Source organism: Tursiops truncatus, chromosome 5, assembly GCF_011762595.2.
Source record: "Tursiops truncatus isolate mTurTru1 chromosome 5, mTurTru1.mat.Y, whole genome shotgun sequence".
NCBI lineage: Eukaryota > Metazoa > Chordata > Mammalia > Artiodactyla > Delphinidae > Tursiops > Tursiops truncatus.
The window spans coordinates 1,911,785-1,928,976 of record NC_047038.1 but is presented as its reverse complement, the minus strand read 5'-3'; the positions used below and the strand labels follow the sequence as shown (position 1 = coordinate 1,928,976).

At 44.1% G+C, this 17,192-nt stretch overlaps 1 protein-coding gene across 10 annotated transcripts in view; it reads right to left on the bottom strand.

The window, feature by feature from the left end:
• The window catches only part of ADD1 (adducin 1), a 76,378-nt gene extending 65,154 nt beyond the window's left edge, over window positions 1-11,224 (bottom strand). For all 10 annotated transcript variants that reach the window (XM_019951343.3, XM_019951344.3, XM_019951345.3 and 7 more), the window contains exon 1: window positions 11,069-11,224. The gene's annotated coding sequence lies outside the window, so the exon portion shown is untranslated. The remainder of the gene's footprint in view (window positions 1-11,068) is intronic.
• Window positions 11,225-17,192: the final 5,968 nt, after the last annotated feature.

Genomic DNA, 17,192 nt, shown 5'->3' with positions numbered 1-17,192 from the left:
AATTGTATTGTTACGACGAAATACCTGAGACTATTAAAGAGAACGAAATAGATTTATCTGTGCTGCTACGGAGTATTCGCCAAGATGTATTAAGGAGGAGCAAAATCAATATCATTATGCGTAACAATTTATTTTTTAAAGGAGGTATAGGTACACACCACCACTCTGGCTGTGTGCTCTTGGACAAGTTATAATACTTAACCTGTCTCACAGCTCCCTCGTCTGCAAAATGGGACAACAACAATACTTCCCATGGAGTGCTCAATAAAAATTAACTGTGGCTATTATTAAACTTCATGATTTAATTATGACACTACTAATAATAACAATAATTTTGTCATTATTACATGGGCTCCACCAAAACAATCAATGTCATATCTACACTACCCAGCGCCAGGCCTTACCCAAGTATAGGGAAACGGGCAAACAGCACATGCTCTGCTTCCCCATCGAGTTCACAGCCCACGAGGGTTTTCTTTTCCAGATGTCTAGCCTACATGGCCTGCCCCCACCAACAGGCAACAAGAAACCATGTACAGTGAGACGGGTCTCCGCTGCCCAGATGCCTTCCCCCAAGTGCACACAGATTCGATCTCTGATCAAACATCACCTCCTTAGAGAAGCCTACCTCCCTCCCCAATCTGGAACAGATCCTTGCTGCCACCATTCTCCATTCCCTTATCCTGTTCCCTTAACCAGTTACATGGTCTTCACAGCAGTTGTTACTATCTGACATTACAGTATTTCTTCATTACCTAACCTCTCTTTCTAGAATATAAGTTCCCAAGAAAGGAAAATGTGTCTCATTCCCTGCTCTGTTCAGTGCCCAGAATAGTACCCAGAGTACAGTAGGTGCTCAATAACTATAGGTGAAGAGATGGGACTGCAAGTTAATGAAAGCTACAGAATGGAAAATATGCTTGCAAAATAACATTTTAAAAATTACTGTCATTTTATCCTGGCAGACTACGTTCTCAAGACACTATTCAGTTAAAAGTTAAGTGACTTCCCTGGTGGCGCAGTGGTTAAGAATCCGCCTGCCAATGCAGGGGACACGGGTTCAATCCCTGGCCCGGGAAGATCCCACATTCCGCGGAGCAACTAAGCCCATGCACCACAACTACTGAGCCCGTGCTCTAGAGCCCATGCTCTGCAACTAGAGAAGCCACGACAATGAGAAGCCCACGCACTGCAACAAAGAGTAGCCCCTGCTTGCCTCAACTCGAGAAAGCCCATGAGCAGCAACGAAGACCCAATACAGCCAAAAATAAAAACAAATTAATTAATTTAAAAATAAGTGTCCTCCACACTCCAGTCCTACTGTATTTAAAAATGCTATTCTTCTCCTATGTAGCTTAAATTCATACAAAATCATGTCAAAATATGCTCAACACTTTGAAGCTAACAGATATCAAAGACAATATTATACATTAGTCATAACACTTGTTTAAAAAGGTATTTCTGGAATAAATAAAGCTCAAAGGGCAAAACTGAGTTAAACTTGCTTCCCTTCATTCCTTCCAACTCAAGTTTCCTGCTTGTAGGTCAGAACAAGCATTAACTATTAAACAGTTTTGTTATAGTTTAACATTATGCTATGTTAAGATAACCTAAATATTTTAAGGAGCCATGTGTTAACCAGCAAGCACTGAACAAACTAAGCAAGTATTAGCATGTTTAATCTGTCTGCTACTTAACCAAATCTTAGATTCAATTTTTAAAACCTCAGACGATAGAAAATTCAAAAAAAGACATCCCTTCTACTTGCCAAAATAACTTGCCAAAGCATGGGGGAAAATAAAAAACAAAAGGATATATATGATTCAAGGTAAAGTGCTGTTGTTGTTGTTTCACTAACTTTAGATTCTCAAGGAAGCTAGGAATTTAATATATTAAAAAGAAAAAGAAAATGTTGCCATTCACCATCTCCAACGCAGGAAAAATTCTAAAGTCCTACTGCTAACGTAACAGAACAAAGCTTAAGAACGTTTATAGGAAGAAATAATGATTCAGAACCCAACAATGTAAAATTTACGATGTCTGAAATCCAATAAAAACTTACCCAACAAGCAGAGAAGCAGGAAAATATGACCCATATTGAAGAGATAAATCAATCAAACCAACCCAGGACTGAAAGAGGAGTTAAAATTAGTGGACAAGGCCACTGAAACAGTTAGTACAACTGTATTACACATGTTCAAAATCTCAAGTAGAGAGATGAAAACTATAAATATGATATGAATTGGACTTCTGAAGATGAAAGCTACACCATGTAAGATGAAAAATTACATTGAACAAGATCAATGATAGATTAAACATTGTAGAAGAGAGAGTAGTGAATATAAAGACAGAGCAACAAAAAACAACCAGAACAAAACATAAATAGAAAAGACAAATAAATGAACAGAGCATCCGTGAGCTGTGGGGCAACTTTAAATGGTCTAACATGAATGGGACTGGAGTCCTCAAAGGCAACATGGAGAAGGAAACGTGAAAAAATAATGGCCAAAATTTTCTCAAGTTTGACAAACACTATAAACCCACAGATCCAAGAAAGCAGCTCAATGAACCCCAAGCACAAGAAACACGAAAAAAACTACTGAATACAAAAGCACATCAAAATACTATAAAATTGCTCAAAACCAGTGATAGGGAAAATCTTAAAAGCAGCCAAAGAAAAACACATGTTATGTAGAAGAACAAACATAAGGATGACAGCAGACTGCTTGTAGGAGGTGATGCAAGCAAGAAGACAGTGAAGGGCTTCCCTGATGGTGCAGTGGTTAAGAATCCACCTGCCAATGCAGGGGACAAGGGTTCGAGCCCTGGTCCACGAAGATACTACATGCCGCGGAGCAACTAAGCCTGTGCGCCACAACTACTGAGCCTGTGCTCTAGAGCCCGCGAGCCACAACTACTGAGCTCATGTGCCACAACTACTGAAGCCCACGTGCCTAGAGCCCGTGCTCTGCAGCAAGAGAAGCCACCACAATGAAAAGCCCACACACTGCAGCGAAGAGTAGCCCCCCGCTCGCCGCAACTAGAGAAAGCCCACGCACAGCAACGAAGACCCCAACGCAGCCAAAAAATAAATTTATTAAAAAAACAAAAAACAGACAGTGAAGCAACATCTTTAAAGTAAAACTAAAAGATTTTACCCCAAGGTTTTGAGCTTCCAGACCTTTGGCTCAAATCTACAATTTTGTGTAGTAAGCTTCTGTGGCAACGGCACCTCTGAATTACAAGCATTACATTTTCTCAAACAGTATCATCTCATTTGGCAAGATGAGCTACAATATGCATAGCATCTGCTTTTTCAGTACAATGTTTCACACGCAAAAGGCATGAGATAAATAATTGTTGGGGGTGAATTTAAGAGAAGTTACTGCACCATCAGCAATGGTTCCTCTCTCCTTTTTGCCCCCAAGTATATTCTAAATATGTGATAATAAATCACACACTTGAGCAGCACCTATCACTTACAAAGTACTTTTTCATTTACTCATCATACAAATTCTTTGAAGTAGTTAAGGAAGGTATTATCATCACTGCACAAATGGGGAAACTGAAGTTCAGAAAAAGGGAAGTGATGTGCCCAAGGATAAGAGGTGGAGGAAGCGATGGAGGTAAGGGTAGGAAAGGGGCTTTGCCATTTCTTGGGTTCTTCCTCTGGGCCAGGTTTAATGCTAGCTTAAGATTAATTTGGCAAAATTTACAGCAATATGGATGGACCTAGAGATTATCATACTAAGTGAAGTAAGTCAGACAAAGACAAATATATGATATCACTTATATGTGGAATCTAAAAAGATGATACAAATGAACTTATTTACAAAACAGAAACAGACTCACAGACTTCAAAAACAAACTTAGGGTTACCAAAAGGGAAAGGTCGGGGGAGGGATAAATTAGGAGTTTGGAATTAACATATACACACTACCATATATAAAATAGATAATCAACAAGGACCTACTGTATGGCACAAGGAACTCTACTCAATATTCTGTAATAACCTATATGGGAAAAGAATCTGAAAAAAAAGGATATATGTACATGTGTAACTGAATCACTTTGCTGTACACCTGATACTAACACAATATTGTAAATCAACTATACTCCAAAATAAAATAAAAATTAAATTAAAAAATATTAATTTGGCAAAGAAAGTTATACAGCTAGGTGTAACCAGGTGTTTCTAACTCCAAGTAGCTCTTACTATGGAACCACAGCTGAAATACATTAAACTAAAGGACAAACATGAAATATAAAAATTCATTCTGGGATAGAACTAGAATAATGAAGTTGAAAATTCTACTCAAAGAAGAGTAAAGAAGATTTCTTGAAGAATGAACAGTCTTTATTTCATTTATTATAATGGACAAAGCCCCCAGTGATAGCCCTGCAACCAATACCATGTGGCATCTCAGGACAGTATTTCTCCTACATAGTTCCTTACTGTAGACCAAAGCAGGATGCAATGAAAGAAAGTCCACTGGCAGACAAACAATTAAGTCCAGGAGGCAGATGTCTAGTTTGATCTAATGATAAAATTTAAACTCCGGGCAGAAATCAGCAAATGATGCCCCGCCTGAAGCCAAATCCAGCCCACTGCCTGTTCTTAAAAGGGTCACAAGCTTTGATTTTTAAAGGCTAAAAAAAATTGTATGAAACATAAATATATGATAGACATGAAAATCAATTCAAATTTCAGCAAACATATATAAGGTTTTATGGGACAGTCATGCTCATTCACTTACATATCATCTATGGCTGCTTTCATGCAACAACAGCAGAGCTGAGTAGTTGCAACAGAGATCATACAGCACTCAAAGCCTAAAATATTTATTATCTGGCCCTTTACAGAAAGCCTGTTAACCCCTGCTTTAAGGGAACAGATGAACCTTTAATAATTTGCCATGAACATTATTTCTCACAAATAAGCTCTTAAAAAATTAGGGCTTCCCTGGTGGCGCAGTGGTTAAGAATCCGCCTGCCAATGCAGGGTACACGGGTTCAAACCCTCGTCTGGGAAGATCCCACATGCCACAGAGCAACTAAGCCCGTGCGCCACAACTACTGAACCCACGCTCTAAAGCCCGTGAACCGCAACTACTGAGACCAGGAGCCACAACTACTGAAGCCCATGCACCCAGAGCCTGTGCTCCGCCACAAGACAAGCCATCGCAATGAGAAGTCCGCGCACTACGACGAAGAGTAGCCCCTGCCTGCTGCGACTAGAGAAAGCCCACGTGCAGCATCAAAGACCCAATGCAGCCAAAAATAAATAAATAAATTTATAAAAAAGAAAAAAATGCCATTATCAGACAAGATATTTGTGTTGAATGTTCATTAAAAAGCAGTCATATCTTCTTGAATAAAGTATGGTACAACCACATAAAGGAGCACAATGCAACTGGAAGAAGGAATAAGAAATATGTCTATGTTATAGTCTGGCATGGATGCCAAATGGTAAGTGAAAAAAGCCTGCTGGGATTAGGGAAATGCACATCAAAACTACGTCAAGATACCACCTCATACCCATTAGGATGACTATTATGGCTACAATCAATAAAAAGAAAACAAATGTTGGCAAGGATGTGAAAAAACTGGAGCCCTTCTGCTCTACTAGTGGGAATGTAAAATGGTACAGCCACTGTGGAAACCAGTACAGTGGTTCTCCCAAATTTTTTAAGCAGAATTACCATATGATCCAGCAATTCCACTCCGGGGTATATATTCCAAAGAACTGAAAGTAGGGTTTCAAAGAGATATCTGTACATCCATGTTTACAGCAGCAGTATTCACAATAGCTGACATGTGGAAGCAACCCAACTGTCTACTGAGGGATGAATGAATAAACAAAATGTGGTATTTACATACAATGGAATGTTATTCAGCCTTAAAAAGGAAGAAAATCCTGATACATTCTATAACATGGATGAACCTCGAGAACATTATGATAAATGAAATAAGTCAGACAGAGAAAGACAAATACCGTATGGTCCCACTTATACATGGAATCTAAAAACAAAACAAGACAAAAAGCAATTCCTTAGTCGGTATTTTATAATAACTATAAATGGAGTATAACCTTTAAAAATTATTTATCACTATCTATAACTTATATAATATTGTACATCAAATTACTTCAATTAAAAAAAAAGAAAAAAGATCAAAAAAAAAGCAATTCCTAAACACTGAAAGCAAAATAAAAAACGAACACTATGCATCCAGTGGTGGCAAAATCATGGAGTAACTATTCAAAGTGACTTTAAAACACGGTAATTTGACTACATATTCCAAATAAGGATGCAAAAAAACCTCTTAAATACTTTATATCAGTTGGTGGTAGTGTTCACATTACTCTTCTGATACTGAAATATGTACAGTGTGGGATAAAACAATGAGTAATTAGAATCAAGATGTTTGTCTTAGAAGAAAAAAAGGTACAGGTGCAAGATTAAGAAGGTTAAATAGAATTCTGTCCTCTTGCTTTACAACTAGAAGTATCAGTAATCCATGATGTGTGCACTGAAAAGACCTAGAAACAATGATCAACTTAGTAGCAATGAACAACTCCAGGGCACAGATTGTGATTACTAAATACTATTTTTTCATTAAAAGAAACCAAGGCCCATTGGAGAAATGATGATTCCAGGGCTGGGACAGAAAATGTACAAGGTGAGCCTGGTGCAGTTTGTCATACCAGAAAGAAGAGCAATCAAAGACCATTAAGAGTTGTGTCTAAAGGATTTAGGAGCCGATTTGAACAGATTCCTATTGGACAACGACGGAACAAGTTGAGCCTCAATAAGGATCTACAATGAATTGAACCATATCAAATACGTTTAAGTCCATGAGTTCACAAGAACACAAATACATATACACAATTCACTGGCTATTTTGGGGGGACACCAACTCATTATTTTGAAAACTAATAAAAAATGGAGCAGAATTAAGCATTTATCTTGCCTTTCCTTGAAGAGTTATAATTCAAGATAACCAAATTACGAAGGAGGGGAAATTACTCTTTATAGAAATATTCAGCTAATCAATGATGAAGTTATATAATTAAATCATCAACATTTTTTAATGCCTCATGAAATAATGACTCTAAACATTGAGCATCAAGGGCTCCTAACAAGAAGAAAGACTACTTGCAGCAACATGGATGTACCTAGAGATTATCATACTAAGTGAAATAAGCCAGACAGAGAAAGACATATGATATCATATATCACACATATTACAGCATATGATATCACTTTAGTGAAATCTAAAAAAATGATACAAATTTATTTACAAAACAGAAATAGACTCACAGACTGAGAAAACAAACTTATGGTTACCCAAGGGGAAAGGGGGATGGGGTAAGATAAATTAGGAATTTGGGATTTACAGATACTACTATGCATAAAGTAGATAAACAAGTGCCTACTGGATAGCACAGGGATCTATATTCAGTATCTTGTAATAACCTATATTGGAAAAGAATCTGAAAAGTATATGTGAATCACTTTGATGTACACCTGAAACACTGTAAATCAACTATATTCAATTTTAAAAAAAGACTACTAATCCTTACCTGCCTACTAACCTATGAAGTCTTCTTGCCAAAAATAAATCAAACCTGAATCTGACTACTCCTTCAGCTCTAACTAAATTAGATTACATTAACAGCAAATTCTGTGTAAACTACAGAAGAATAAAATCCAGACTGTGTGTAATTCCACAGGACAAACCACCAATTTCAGCAACAAATAAATTACAAGGGATAACAAAAGATGGAGGAGCCTATGGATTAAAATAAGCCACAATGTATGAATAGCATTTGGATCCTGATTCAGACTGTTAAAATCAAGAAAATTTCAACACTAGTTGGATATTTGAAGGTAATAAGGAATTCTGTGATAGTGGTATCTGTATTTGTCTTTTTAAAATGTATATAGGGCTTCCCTGGTGCCACAGTGGTTGAGAGTCCACCTGCCGATGCAGGGGACACGGGTTCGTGCCCCGGTCTGGGAAGATCCCACATGCCACGGAGCGGCTGGGCCCGTGAGCCATGGCCGCTGAGCCTGCGTGTCCGGAGCCCGTGCTCCGCAACAGGAGAGGCCACAACAGTGAGAAGCCCGCGTACCGCAAAAAAAAAAAAAAAGTATATAGATATACATACAGAAATACTTAACGGCTAAAATGATATGACATCTGGGTTTGGGGGTACAGATAAAGCAAAACTGGCCATGAGTTAATAACTGCTGAAGTTGGATGAGGATAAAGAGACGTTTACTATACTAGTTTCTCTACATGTGTGGGAAGAATTAAACATGTAAAAATAAATAAACAAGTCCACATACTCAGCAATAAAAAGGAACAAAATTGGGTCATTTGTAAAGACACAGATGGATCCAGAGACAGTCATACAGAGTGAAGTCAGAAAAAGAAAAACAAATATCGTATATTAACGCATATATATGGAACCTAGAAAAATAGTACAGATGAACCGGTTTGCAGGGCAGAAACAGAAACACAGAAGTAGAGAACAAACATATGGACACCAAGGGGGGAAAGTGGTGGGGCTGGTGTGATGAATTGGGAGATTGGGATTGACATGTATACACTAATAAGTATAAAACAGATAACTAGTAAGAACCTGCTGTATAAAAAAATAAATACAATAAAACTCAAAAATTCAAAATAAATAAATAAACAAGTCCAGTTAAACTCTAAGTTTCACATAATAAAAATGTCTTTTTTATATTAACTGTCAAACTGCTAAAAAATTATGATGATCAATAAAATTTTAACACTGGCTGGATATTTGATTATTTTTAATTTTTTTAAAGTATCTTTTAAAGCATTTCAGTATTTTCTGATTCAATACAAGGACTACTTGAAAGAACTAACTAAAAACTAATAACCGATCTAAAGAAACAGTTTTTATAGTAAAATCAATAACAAAAAACTGAATACCAAACAAAACCTTACCAATATCGGATAGCATCAAAGAGTTAAAGGAGAAACGGTGAGGTGTATAAATTATATTTTAGAAAGGAAACTATCCCACCTTTTGGAGACTGGGTGGAATTTAGATTCCTGTCATTCAGTGAGCCTCTGTAACTAAAACCACACAAGCAGTAAAACAAATCATACCATTTGTCCTGCTGTAACCCACGTCAAAACTCTGAAAAGGGCTTCCCTGGTGGCGCAGTGGTTGAGAGTCCGCCTGCCAATGCAGGGGACACGGGTTCGTGCCCCAGTCCGGGAAGATCCCACGTGCCGCGGAGCGGCTGGGCCCGTGAGCCACGGCCGCTGAGCCCGCGCATCCGGAGCCTGTGCTCCGCAATGGGAGAGGCCCGCGTACCGCAAAAACAAAAACAAAACAAAACAAAACTCTGAAAAGCAGTTGGGACTGCCAAAACCATCCACTTCTCTAAATAACAACTTTACTATGGAATATTACTCAGCCATAAAAAGAAACGAAACTGAGTTATTTGTAGTGAGGTGGATGGACCTAGAGTCTGTCATACAGAGTGAAGTAAGTCAGAAGAGAAAAACAAATACCGTATGCTAACACACATATATGGAATCTAAAAAAAAAAAAAATGGTCATGAAGAACCTAGGGGCAAGACGGGAAGACGCAGACCTACTGCGTCTTCTGCGAATGGACTGGAACAAATCTGCGAATGGACTGGGAACAAAGTGAGAGAGTGGCACGTACATATATACACTCCCAAATGTAAGACAGCTAGTGGGAAGCAGCCGCATAGCACAGGGAGATCAGCTCGGTGCTTTGTGACCACCTAGAGGGGTGGGATAGGGAGGGTGGGAGGGAGACGCAAGAGGGAGGGGATATGGGGATATATGTATACATATAGCTGATTATACAGCAGAAACTAAAACACCATTGTAAAGTAATTATACTTCAATAAAGATGCTAAAAAGAAAAACCAACTTTACTATTCTAGTTTAACCCACAGTCAGAATACTAAGATTCTGGATTTTAAAAAGTAATTTACACGTGGGCTGGCACCTGCCCATTAACTAAAGACTGCAGTTATTACAATCCCACCCTCATACAATTCACCCTCTTTGCCTGGGATGCCCTCCCCTCTTTGCTGCCTGCTGAACCCCAGCTCACTGACTCCGACTCGTTTTCACTGGGGGCTTCTACTGATGTGTTCAGCAAAGAGGACAGCAGCCTACTTCCTATCCCCATTAAGATTTAACCAATTTTTCACCCGCAAAAAAACCTTTCTGTAACAACTTATCAGCACTGCACACCGCTCTCAGCTATGTTTTTGGTTCTTGGGGATAGGACAAATTGCTTTATGTCATTTAGGCATAAAATCATATGGTCACACCACCAGCCGTTGGAGGTTAACCAAAATACTTACTTTAAGGTAAGACTGCATGAAGTGAACACAAAGACCTGGTAAATATCTTGAGCCATGAATTACAAGAGCAAAAATAAAAGTAATTGCTAAAGGCAGAGACCCTCTGACACCCCCCCCCCCGCCCCACTAAAAGAAACGAAAAAGAAAGGAAGGAAGGAGAGGGCGAGATGACCAACAGCTCCTTCTCTAATAAAGTTGCAGGACAACCCTATTACCATCCGTAGGCAGATATGGCTTTTGTTTGGGCAGAAGCTGTCGTTTTTTCAACAACACGAGAGCAGACGGGCAGAACCCGGATGCCCGCGTCTATCTGCGTCTGTGCTCGAACCCTGGAGCCGTCAGCCCTGCGGGCCACTGACCCGGCGGCCGCGAGCACCGCGCTGACCCAACGTCCGGCCCGGATCCTCCTTTCCCACACGGGCGCCCGAAGCCCACCACCCAGTCCACCGACGAGCTGCCCAGGCGCTCCCACAGACTAGCCCGTGCGACGAAGGGTCTGCAGGGCGTCGGCCCCTCTGCGCCAGTCAAGGCCGACGGCCGAACGACGGGGACCCCACCCCCGCCCGCCCAGGACAGACCCCCGGGGCCGCCTCCACCCTCCGCGCCGCCGCCACAGGCCCCGCCGCCCGGCCTGGAGCCCCGGGCCTGCCGCCGTCCTGCACACGGGCCTCACCTCAGAGTCGAATCGCGGGCAGCGGACAGGCTACCAGCTCTGAGCGCGGCCGCCGCCCGTCGCTCCGGCTCCGCCCCCTGTCCGCCGCGCGTACCCTGCCGGCTGCCCCCACCGGCCTGCCCGGCCTCCCGCCCCCTCAGCCCTCCGCTCAGCCCCAGAAGCCCGAGCTGGGTGCGGCCTGAGGCGCCGCAGCCCAACAACGCACCACCGCATAGGCCCAGCCCTTGCTGCACCTCCCAGCAACGCGTGCTGCTATTGGCTGAGAGAGGGCGGGAGAGGTGGGGTGGGGCCTGGGCGGGAGGGGTTACAGCCTCTGGCCACCGCTTTTCCGGGGACGGACTTCGGGGGCCGCGCCCTCCCCCTGCGGACGAAGCAGGGTCCAAAGAGTGGGGACGGCCAGTTGCAGCCCCTCATGCCTCGTCGCTGAAGCAGGCCGGGCCGTCGTGCCAGCGGCGCCCGCTCACCCAGAGCCGCTCCGTCACTCATTCATTGTTGCTGGTCAGGCTCGTGGAGGTCTCCTGCGGGCCAAATTCGTGCGATGCGCAGGAGAGCTTACCAAAGGGTAGTTTGCAGGCCCTGCTCAGCCTGAGGCTGGGGGCCTCTCCCTGCCCTCCTCGCCCACTCCTCCAGCGGACGGACCCTGCCCCCTGCCCCCTGTGCCCAGCCCTGTGCTGGTCTGCATCCAGAAGCCCTTGCCAGGGTGCCCGGGACCACGGGCAAAGTTTGGGGTCGGGCTGGCAGCCAGGCGGGGCCCGAAGAGCGGGGCCTGTGGATCCCGATAAGGCTCCATCGACGCGGCCGCTGCCTGACGCCTGGAGCCTGGCCTGCTGATGCTGCTTGAAAGAGCACAGTCACTGCTGCAGAACCAGGGCATTGGTGAGACCAGGCCACCTGCCAGTGACCTGAAGGCAAGACTAGAGATCACATCAGCACCTGCCCCAAAACTGCCCCTCCTTGTCTCATCCGAGTCCCCAAAAGACCCGGGAGACATATGGGCTAGCTCCCTTTATACCCATAGAAAGTTGAGGCCCAGAGCTGAGCAATGGAAGAATAGTGTGGAATCCAGACCTTCCCTCCCAGCAGGGTCCCCTTTGGCCTTGTCCACAGAGGGTCGGGGATACTGTCTATGGATAATAGACAGTAACCTCTGATCTCCTGGACACTGGCTTTTCTCAGAAGACTTTTCTGACAAGACTCCACAATTCTGCATCTATCACTTCTGTTTCCCTTGCACCCAGCAACAAGGCCTGGCCCACAAGAGGTGTCAGTGGGGGCTTGCTGGAAGGAGGAAGGGAGGAGTAGAAGACAACTGAGCATGTTAAGTAGAGACATAGAAGATACAAAAAAGACCCAAGTCAAACATAAAGGTGAAAAACAATGTCAGAAATGAAGAATACACTGGGTGAGATCAACAGCAGATTAGACCCAGGGACTTCCCTGGTGGTACAGTGGTAAAGAATCCGCTTTCCAATGCAGACTCCGTGCTTCCACTGCAGGGGGTGTGGGTTCAATCCCTGGTCAAGGAACTAAGATCCCACATGGCCACGGGGCAACTAAGCCTGCGCACCACAACTACTGAACTCGCATGCCTCAACGAGAGAGCCTGCATGCTGCAAACTGTAGAGCCCATGCACTCTGGAGCCCATGCACCGCAACTACAGAGCCCACATGCCCTGGAGCCCACAGGCCACAACTAAAGAGAAGCCCACACGCCACAACTAGAGAGAAGACCATGCGCCACAACCAGAGAGAAGCCCACGCACCACAAGGAAAGATCCTGCGTGCTGCAACTAAGACCCAACGCAGCCAAAAAAAAAAAAAAAAATACCAGAAAAAAAAACCCCAAACAAAACAAACAACAGATTAGACCCAGCAGAAGAAAATCTTAGTGAACTTGAAGACATGAAAAAAGAAACTAAATGAAACAGAGAGAAAAGAGCTTGGAAAAGAATGAACAGAGTACCAATAAGCTGTAGGACAACTTCAAGAGGGCTAGTATAGATGTTAATTGGAGTCCCTGAACATAGAGGTGAGTGTTGGGAGGACAGAAATACTGTTTGAAGATATAATGGCTGAATTCTTTTAATTTCATGAAAACTACAAACCCACCCAGATCCAAGCAGCTCAAGAAGTAACTGGGGACTTCCCTGGTGGTCCAGTGGTTAAAACTCTGTGCTTCCACTGCAGGGGGTTTGGGTTCAATCCCTGGTCGGGGTATAAGATCCCACATGACATGCAGTATGGCTTCCCCCATGCTGTAACTTCTGGCTTGCTACTGAGCTCCGGTAGAAATGCAGTGTTTCTATGGGACATCTGAGGCCAGAACTGCCCATCACTTGGTTCTGTCAGACCACCAAGGCATAAAGCCAGGTAGATAAATCATCATCTGAAAGCATCTGATCCAGGATTGGATTCATGTACTTACTCTTATAGCTGTGATACCTCTCCCTTAGCTCTCACCTGTGGTCTCAGGGGATTCCCTGTGACACAGTGACAGAGGAGGAAAACGTATATGCTTGGTCCATGGGAAGGTTGGCTAAATATGTTGATGTGGCCTGAAAATGGCCTAATGCTGCACTGTATCCCCATTCAGTGGTCACCCTGAAAGAAGGTGGCAAAGGGAAATCATCCCGATAGGCAAAGCTTGCAGTAGTGAACTTGGCCACTCACTTTGTGGGAGGGAGACATGGCCTGAACTCATGGGCAGTGAGAAATGATTTAGCTGGACGGAGCCTGGACGGAGAAACATGGAAGTTCAGGGACAAGAGGTATGGGGAAGAAGCATTTGGATGGACCTGTGAGAACTGGCACAAAGGATGGAGATCTTTGTATGGCATATTAATGTCTACCAGTGAGCATCCACCACAGAGGCTCTAAACACCAAGCAGATGGAATGGCTCAGCCAATGGGGATCAGCTGGGATCTGTCCTCTGCCACCACAATTGTCTCATCAATGAAGTAGCCATGGTGGCAGGGTGGAGGCTATGCATGAGCCCAACAGCACAAGCTCCTCATAACCAAGGCTGATCCAGCTACTGCCACTGCCAGTGTCTAACCTGTCAGCATCAGAAACCAAGGCTGAGGCCCCTGGAGGAGCCAACCGGCCACTTGGTGGCAAGTTGATTACACTGGATCCCTTCTACCCGAGAAAAAGCAAGAACCCATACTCACCAAGATAGATTGCCATGTATCTGGGTGTGGATTTGCCTTTTCTGCCTGCAGTAATTAAGCCAGCACCATTATCAAGAGCTCACAATGTATCTGGTTTGCTGACCTGAAATCCCACATAACTGCCTAGCACTAAAGGACCTGCTTTATGGCAAAGTAGGTATGGCAATGGGCACATGACCTGGGACCCACCATTTCTACCACAAACTGTACCATCTAGAAGTTGCTGATCTACTAGAGATGGACTAGGCACATGAAGGCTCAAATGAGGCTCCAACCTGGAGATGGCATCCTGGGAGGACAGAGCACTGTCCTCCAGGAAGTGGTACATACTCTGTACCAATAAGTAACCACTTGGGACTTCCCTGGCGGTCCAGTGGTTAAGACTTCGCCTCCCAATGCAGGGGGTGCGGGTTCGATCACTGATCAGGGAGCTAAGATCCCACATGCCTCGCAGCCAAAAATACAAAACATAGGGCTTCCCTGGTAGCGCAGTGGTTGAGAGTCCGCCTGCTGATGCAGGGGACACGGGTTCGTGCCCCGGTCTGGGAAGATCCCACATGCCGCCGCTGCGGCTGGGCCTGTGAGCCATGGCCGCTGAGCCTGCGCGTCCGGAGCCTGTGCTCCGCAACGGGAGAGGCCACAACAGTGAGAGGCCCGCGAACCCAAAAAAAAAAACATAAAACAGAAGCAATATTGTAACAAATTCAGTAAAGACTAAAAATGGTCCACATCAAAAAAAAAATCTTAAAAAAAAAAAGAAGTAACCACTTCGCGAGGCTCCGTCCCTAACAGGTGGACTACCCAGTCACCGCCTTGAGGAACTTGCACTTCCTGCTCTGCGACATTAGGTACTGAGCCTAGAGGTTTGGATTACCAAAGAGGATATTTCTACCCATGGACCTAGTAAAGCTGAAGCTATGGCTGCCACCTGGTCACGTGGGACAACTTATGTTAGTAGATCAGTAGGCACAGAAAGAAGTGGCCACGTTGGCAGGGGTAACCGACCCTCGTTGTTGTATGTAGGGCTGCCAGCCTCATGATGGGGGCAGGCAGGAGTGCCTTTGGCACTCAGGCATTCCGAGGGGCAGGGTAGCTCTTGGTTCTCCCATACCCAGTGACTGTAAACAGGCAAGCATGGCAACATGGCCCAGTGAGCACAGGCTCCCAGGGACTCGAAGAGCCAAAAGCCTAGCCGTCAAGAAGAGAAATCTAGAAAGGGTGGTGGAAAAGGGAGGTGTTGGGTATCATTTGTGGTTTTGAGTCCAACTGCAGCAATGGGGGCCACACAGTTCATCCCTCTACCCATCTCTCGGAAGTTCTCCCAGATACTGGGACCAGTGAGAATACTGAAGAGTCTGTGTCTGAATGGACTGAACTTAATATGAGAAACAAGTGGATCTCAGCACTTCAAGGGGTGGACTTGGTAATTGCCATTGATGCCCGGTCCAGATCCCCATTCCACGTTGGTGCTAAAAGTGGTCCCCTCTCCAGGTGCTGTGAATGTTAGCTACTAATTGCCCAGAGAGCCCCTTTTGCCAGAGTGCTGCCCTTGCCCAGGAGATTATCTCCCTACCCAGACAACCCCTGGCCAATAATGCTGATCCAGGGTCACACAAGTCTGGTCCCCTCAAAGCAAAACCAACTCTGTAGGACAAGGCGCATTCCAAAGCTTCCTGTAGAACCAGGCTAAAGCTAGTCTCCAGCTGAGACCACCTCTTTCCCGTGTTTTTTCCTTTGCACTATCCTGATTCCTCCATTCAGCTTATCCTGAGACTACTTGCACAAGAGCAATAAATCACTTGCACAAGATCCCTGTTTCAGGTTTTCCTTCTAAAGAACCCAATCTAAGAAAACTGTATATAAGAAATACTGTCAGGACTTCCCCGGTGGTCCAGTTGTTAAGACTCCGCGCTCCCAATGCAGGAGGCACAGGGTCAACCCCTGGTCGGGGAACTAGATCCTTCATGCTGCAACTAAAGATCCCGCATGCCACAAGGAAGGTCCCACATGCCACAACTAAGACCCGGGGCAGCCAAAAATAAATAAATAAATAAATATCTAAAAAGCAACAACAAAAAAGAAATACTGTCTACAAGTCAACACCAAAAAAGCAAACAACCCAATTAAGAACTGGGCAGGGCTTCCCTGGTGGTGCAGTGGTTGAGAGTCCGCCTGCCAATGCAGGGGACACAGGTTCGTGCCCCGGTCCGGAAGATCCTACATGCCGCGGAGCGGCTGGGCCCGTGAGCCATGGCCGCTGAGCCTGCGCGTCCGGAGCCTGTGCGCCACAACGGGAGAGGCCACAACAGTGAGAGGCCCACGTACCGAAAAAAAAAAAAAAAAGAAATGGGCAAAGTGGAGTTCCCCAGTGGTCCAGTTGGTAAGACTCCATGCTCCCAATGCAGGGGACCAGGATTTGATCCCTGGTCAGGGAACTAGATCCCACATGCCACAACTAAGAGCCAGCGTGCTGCAACTAAAAGATCCTGCATGCCATAACTAAAGATCTCGCACGCTGCAATGAAGATCTGGCACAGCCAAATAAATAAACATTAAAAAAAAAGAAAAGAAAAGAAATGGGCAAAGGACTTGAATAGACATTGCTCCAAAGATATACAGATGGTCAATAAGCACAAGAAAAGATGCTCAACATCACTAAGCCTTAAAGCGCAAATCAAAATCACCATGAGATACCACTTAACATCCATTAGGATTGCTATTATCTTTTAAAAAGAAAAGAAAAAATAAGTGTTGACAGGGATGTGGAGAAATTAGAACCCTTGTGCATTGCTGGTGGGAACATAAAATGGTGCAGCCACTGGGGAAAATGATATGGTGGTTCCTCAAAAAGTTAAAGAATTACCATATGACGTAGCAATTCCAATTCCTGGTATATACCCAAAAGAACTGAAAAGAGACTCTTAACACTTATTTGTACATCCATGTTCATAGC